Raw genomic sequence first — 7,002 nt, 5'->3', positions numbered from 1 at the left:
TAAAACGCTCCTTAACAGCTTCTATGCCCAAGCCATAAGACTGCTGAACAACTAATCAAATTGTCACCCATTTGTTGTGTACACTGCTGCTACTCGCCGTTTATTTTCTATGCATAGTCACTTGACCCCTACCAACATGTTCAAATGACCTCTAACTTGTATCCCCGCACACTGGTACTCCCTGTATATAGCCTCGTTATTGTGTTACTTTTTAAAAATGTATACATATACTTCCTCAATCAGCCTCTCATTTCAACAGGCTGCTCTGGTCTGGGCTTGACGTTTTCTGACCTGTAATCTCACTCTCTTGCCTGTCTGTTTGTTCATACTCAGGTACATGTAACAAGTGCCTCCTTTTCTCCTGTATGTAACTCCCTCAGGTGTCATTACATCATATGACCTGGTTGCCACTGTTTTCACTACATGGGGCTCAATGCTCCATATTTAACCCTCTTGCATTTTCACCCTATTTCTTTGGACTGAGTGCACTGAGCACCTTGGAGCCTTTGTCATAGTACCTTTTCTGTATACTCTTTTCTCTCCGTTTGTTAAGAATGACCTTGTCATCCTTCTCTTTTCTAGGAGTACTGGCAACCTAGTTTTGAGCTTTCTGTTGAACAACATCTCTGCAGGAGACAGTCTCTATAGTTTAAAAAAGCTAGATACGGATCTGTCTTTCAGTCGAGACCTTTCTTAAGCAGTAGTTTCACTGTTTTGACACCGTTCTCGACTAACCCATGAGACTGTGGGTACAGTGGGCTGGATGTGACATGCTTGAACCTGTACAGTTTAGCTAAATCACTGAAAGCTGAACTGTGTGGCCTTGTCCGTACGGACTATCTCTGCGACCCCATGGCGAGCAAAGAATGACTTAATATGAGTTAACACCTGACTAGCAGTAGTGTCCTTCTGGGTAATGAGAGTAATAGTCCATCAGTAGAACATAGTTGGTCTCAACACTTCTTTTCCTCAACCCACATTGGCTATTTGCTCTGTTTTGACCTGTATTTTTGTCATGTTTCACAGGCTCGGACTGTCTGCTCTATATCAGCAATCATCTTAGGCCAGAGTAACACGGCTTTTGCACGTCGTTATGACTTTTCCATCCCTAGATGGCCCTGTATTTTGATCAGCATGTTTTTCTGTAACACACTTGGTATCACAATTCTTGAACCGTTAAACAAAACTCCATCAAGTACAGATAGCTCATCACTGTATTAACCATAAGGGTATGGCATAGTTTGTACAGACCACTCACATGTTATGGCTTGACTCAGCTTTCGCAAACACTCATCTTCTACAGTAGCACGTGAAGTAACTGTCCACATTTCATCTGATACTGGGCAACTCTTTCTGATAAGGTTTACATGTATGGTCTCGTCCTGCTCATATATCTGGTTTGGTTCTGAGCTGTCAAAAGCTCTGGAAAATGTGTTTGGCACTAACAATTCTTTCCCTGGCCTGTACTCAAGTTGCAAGTCATATTTCAGAAGTTTTAGAAATAGTCTCTGTACCCTTGGTGGTGTGTATGTGTCAATGGGATTTATATGTTGAATGACTAGAATATTCCACCCTGAAACCATATGATTGCATGAAATTGATTAGAATCATGAGATTATTCGAATGATGTGTGTGGTTTTAGTCAGTATAATTATATATCCATGAGTGTAGTTTTTAGTCAGAATTAGGGTAAAACAATACATCTGTACAATATATTGTTTATAGTATCTTAAACACAGACTGTCTGAGCAAAATTTGGTGTCGTCCTGACTAGAGATTGGGAGAGGACAGGGAGTACGTCTCAAGGTCCAAAGGTCTCCCTAATCTCTGTCGGCTGGGTAGTGGGACAGTATGTGCGTAGGATACCTAATGTTTGTGTGCTATAAAATGGATGTCTTTGTATTCTTGACTTCAGAACGTTCTCTGAATAAACTGTACTAACCTTTTGCATAAAAGGTCCCTGACTAATTATTATTATACCCCATAATTATATGCCCCAAAACCTGCTTTAGAGGCATTTGCTGAGATTTTGGTTTTTCACCCAATAAGGTTATTGGTGTTTTTATGAATTCACATTTGTCTGCGTTTAAATTTAGCCCATTAGATCAAGTGCTGCTTTCAACCTTGTGTTCTGCTCTTCGAAAGTCTGACCCCATATTAGCACACCTATGTACAATTTTACGCCTGGCACACTCTCAAATACAGTTTAAGTCGGAAGTTTCCAGGTTAGGTTGGAGTCATTAAAACGCGTTTTTCAACCACTCCACAAATTTCTTGTTAACAAACTATAGTTTTGGCAAGTCGGTTAGGACATCTACTTTGTGCATGACAAGTCATTTTTCAAACAATTGTTCATAGACAGATTATTTCACTTATAATTCACTGTATCACAGTGGGTCAGAGGTTTACATACACTAAGTTGACTGTGCCTTTAAACAGCTTGGGAAATTCCAGAAAATGATGTCATGGCTTTAGAAGCTTCTGATGGGCTAATTGACATCATTCGAAGTCAATTGAAGGTGTACCTGTGGATGCATTTCAAGGCCTACCTTCAATCTCATCGGCTCTTTGCTTGACATCATGGGAAAATCAAAAGAAATCCACCAAGACCTCAGAAAAACTATTGTAGACCTCCACAAGTCTGGTTCATCCTTGGGAGCAATTTCCAAACACCTGAAGGTACCACGTTCATCTGTACAAACAATAGTACAAAAGTATAAACACCGTGGCGCAACACAGCCGTCTGTCTCCTAGAGATTAACGTACTTCGGTGCGAAAAGTGTAAATCAATGCCAGAACAACAGCAAACGACCCTGTGAAGATGCTGGAGGAAATAGGTACAAAATGATCTATAGCCACAGTAAAACGAGTCCTATAACCTGAAAGGCCGCTCAGCAAGGAAGAAGCCACTGCTCCAAAACCGTCATAAAAAAAGCAAGACTACGGTTTGCAACTGCACATGGGGACAAAGATCATACTTTTTGGAGAAATGTCCTCTGGTCTGATGAAACACAAATAGAACTGTTTGGCCATAATGACCATGGATATGTTTGGAGGAAAAAGGGGGAGGCTTACAAGCCAAAGAACACTATCCCAACCGTGACGCACGTGTGGCAGCATCATGTTGTGGCGGTACAATGCTGCAGGAAGGACTGGTGCACTTCCCAAAATCGATGGCATCATGATGAGAGGAAAATTATGTGGATATATTGAAGCAGCATCTCAAATGGGTCTTCCAAATGGACAATGACCCCAAGCATACTTCCAAAGTTGTGGCAAAATGGCTTAAGGACAACAAAGTCAAGGTATTGGAGTGGCCATCACAAAGCCCTGACCCCAATCCTATAGAAAATGTGAGGGCAGAACTGAAAAGCATGGAGCATGGAGGCCTACAAACCTGACTCAGTTACACCAGCTGTCAAGAGGAATGGGCCAAAATTCACCCAACTTAGTGTGGGAAGCTTGTGGAAGGCTACCTGAAATGTTTGACCCAAGTTAAACAATTTATAGGCAATCCTACCAATACAAATTTAGTGTTTGTAAACTTCTGACCCACTGGGAATGTGATGAAAGAAATAAAAAGCTGCAATAAATCATTCTCTCTACTATTATTCTGACATTTCACATTCTTAAAATAAAGTGGTGATCCTAAATGACCTAGGACAGGGAATTCTAACTAGGATTAAATGTCAGGAACTGTGAAAAACATATGTATTTGGCTAAGGTGTATGTAAACTTCAGACTTCAACTGTATATGTTGGACTGTCCTATGAAAGACTGTGCCTGGTGCTGAAGTGAGACCAAAAGGGAGACTTTTAAATGCGTACCTACCAAAAGGAGTATTGAAAGTGCAAAGCCTTGCACTCTCCATGTCTAAATTGAAACCCTGAGGAAGCGTCTAACTTTGAGAAGTATTTAGCCCCTGCTACTGTATGTCTCCGAATATCTCCCCTCTGGTAAGCAGCTGAGTGTTCCCTTTTCACATACTTGTTAAGCTCTTTTGGATCCATACACAGTCTGAGAGAGCCATCCTTTTTCTCAACTAGCGAGTGGACCTATTCACTAGGCTCTTCTACTTTGTCTAGGATATCTAAGGACTCTAGCCTCAGTAGCTCTGCTTTTAGCTAGTCTCTTAGTGATAATGGGACCTTTCTAGGTGCGTGGATCACTGGTCGACAGTACCTCTGCTTTTAGCTAGTCTATTAGTGATAATGGGACCTTTCTAGGTGTGTGGATCACTGGCCTACCGTAGCTCTGCTTTTAGCTAGTCTCTTAGTCATAATGGGACCTTTCTAGGTGCGTGGATCACTGGTCGACAGTACCTCTGCTTTTAGCTAGTCTCTTAGTCATAATGGGGCCTTTCTAGGTGCGTGGATCACTGGTTGACAGTACCTCTGCTTTTAGCTAGTCTCTTAGTGATAATGGGACCTTTCTAGGTGCGTGGATCACTGGTCGACAGTAGCTCTGCTTTTAGCTAGTCTCTTAGGGATAATGGGACCTTTCTAGGTGCGTGGATCACTGGTCGACAGTAGCTCTGCTTTTAGCTAGTCTCTTAGTGATAATAGGACCTTTCTAGGTGTGTGGATCACTGGTTGACAGTACCTCTGCTTTTAGCTAGTCTCTTAGTGATAATGGGACCTTTCTAGGTGCGTGGATCACTGGTCGACAGTAGCTCTGCTTTTAGCTAGTCTCTTAGGGATAATGGGACCTTTCTAGGTGCGTGGATCACCGGTCGACAGTAGCTCTGCTTTTAGCTAGTCTCTTAGTGATAATAGGACCTTTCTAGGTGTGTGGATCACTGGTCTACAGTAGCTCTGCTTTTAGCTAGTCACTTAGGGATAATGGGACCTTTCTAGGTGCGTGGATCACTGGTCGACAGTACCTCTGCTTTTAGCTAGTCTTAGGGATAATGGGACCTTTCTAGGTGCGTGGATCACTGGTCGACAGTAGCTCTGCTTTTAGCTAGTCTCTTAGTGATAATGGGACCTTTCTAGGTGTGTGGATCACTGGTCTACAGTAGCTCTGCATTTAGCTAGTCTCTTAGTGATAATGGGACCTTTCTAGGTGCGTGGATCACTGGTCGACAGTAGCTCTGCTTTTAGCTAGTCTCTTAGGGATAATGGGACCTTTCTAGGTGTGTGGATCACTGGCCTACAGTAGCTCTGCTTTTAGCTAGTCTCTTAGTGATAATGGGACCTTTCTAGGTGCACCTTGTGCTGGGGACAATAAAAGGCTACACTAAAATGGGAAGTTTTGTCACACAACACAATGCCACAAATGTGTCAAGTTGAGGGAGTGTGCAATTGGCATGCTGACTGCAGAATTGAATGTCAATTGAATGCCGCCTCCAACATCGTTTTAGAGAATTTGGCAAGAAAGAGTGCTCCATGGCGGCGGTGAGGTTATGGTATAAGTAACGGACAACCAGTAGCGACCCGTCATTTTGGGCTCGCCTGTTTTGTATGTTATTTTGGCATTAATATGTCACATATCAGTTTGCAAACAATATAAAACAAAATATATATCATTGAATTAATAAAGCTGCATCTGTGGTGGGGCAAGCCAACAGAAAATACAGAGCGGTGCGCTGTAAATGGCTCAGTGTTCTGTCACTCATGGGGACACTACGTCACCGCCAAGTCTAAGCGTGGCGCTAGAAATTTAGAACCCCTTGGGTGCTGCCATAGAGTTACATTAGAAGTGCCCATCCAAGAAGGCTCAAGGTCATTGGCCACAGATAAAATGACGTCAAATCACGTTATATCTACAGTAACTTTGATTGGACTGATCATGTCAACATCGTACTTTCAAAGTCGACAATCTACTGGCAAATCTTTTTTAATCCATGTCATATGAATAGAAATAACGAAGGGAAATTTCTGATAAAACGTATCGATGCTCATCGGCCATTGGACATAAACATTACACAACAAGTTGGAAATGGCAAATTCAACAATGAGTGGTTTGGAAGGAAACAGTGAAAGTGGCTGTCTGGTCCCACATCTGGGATTAAGGGTCTATTTTCCAAGTTTAAAATGATAAACATTCAACATTGGCCATGCTGTCAATAAAGCATGATTTGTGCAGTGCTCAAAATAACTGTTTACTCTGAACTGCGAAAACTTGACTTCAGTGAGTTCAAGACAGCTGGGAAGTTGGGAATAAATGAGCTCCGATTGGGAAAATACATTTTGAACGGTAAATCCGGCCTCTTCCTAGAGCTACGACCTGAAGATCAATGACGTCATCATGATTCAACCTTGTTTTTTTCCGAGTTCCCAGTTGTTTTGAAAGCACCGTAAATCCAGAGAATGCCAGACTTTGATGACAAAATTTGCCCACAAAGGACCACAGCGCTACCTTCCTGTTCAAGTGAGCACAGCACAACAAGGTGAGTCCAAAAATGTGTTGTATGCTGCTGCATAAATTATGTAATACGCCAGGGAGATATGTATACTGTAGCTAAGAAAGTAATACTAAGTGTATGTTGTGTAGTAAGTTGTTAGTAGCCCATGTGCCTCACCCTACTAATTTGGTCTATTTACCACTTATTTTCGGCAACCCTTCTGACTTGGTGGGGCACATGTAGCCTATAACCTGTTTAAAAGAAATGTAATCATTGAATATTGTAAAAGCTTTCATTGTCTGCTTTTCCTCCCCCTTCTTTATTCTACGGTTCTGACTTGGTGTACATGGAGAACACTAAGAACGGCCCATGTTTTATTGGCTACGTCCGTCCTAGCTCGCTCATCAATGTCTTAATCTAAATTACGGATTGCCTCTTATCCGCTTGTCGTCCCCTTATTCCATAGTTTGTTCATCTCAATTGTCATTAGAAACCACATTTGTTTAAGCAAGTCAGCCATATCAGCTATGTTTTTTTTAAAAGGCAGTAAATGCCTGAATGAACTGTTTTGCTGCCAGACAAGGCTCCGCTGATAGCCTGGTGTAGCAGTGGTAAGATGTTGGGACTACTGTTGGGAAAGCTTTATGTAGTCCTTA

This window comes from Oncorhynchus mykiss, chromosome 11, assembly GCF_013265735.2.
Source record: "Oncorhynchus mykiss isolate Arlee chromosome 11, USDA_OmykA_1.1, whole genome shotgun sequence".
Lineage (NCBI taxonomy): Eukaryota > Metazoa > Chordata > Actinopteri > Salmoniformes > Salmonidae > Oncorhynchus > Oncorhynchus mykiss.
This window is presented reverse-complemented; position numbering follows the sequence as displayed.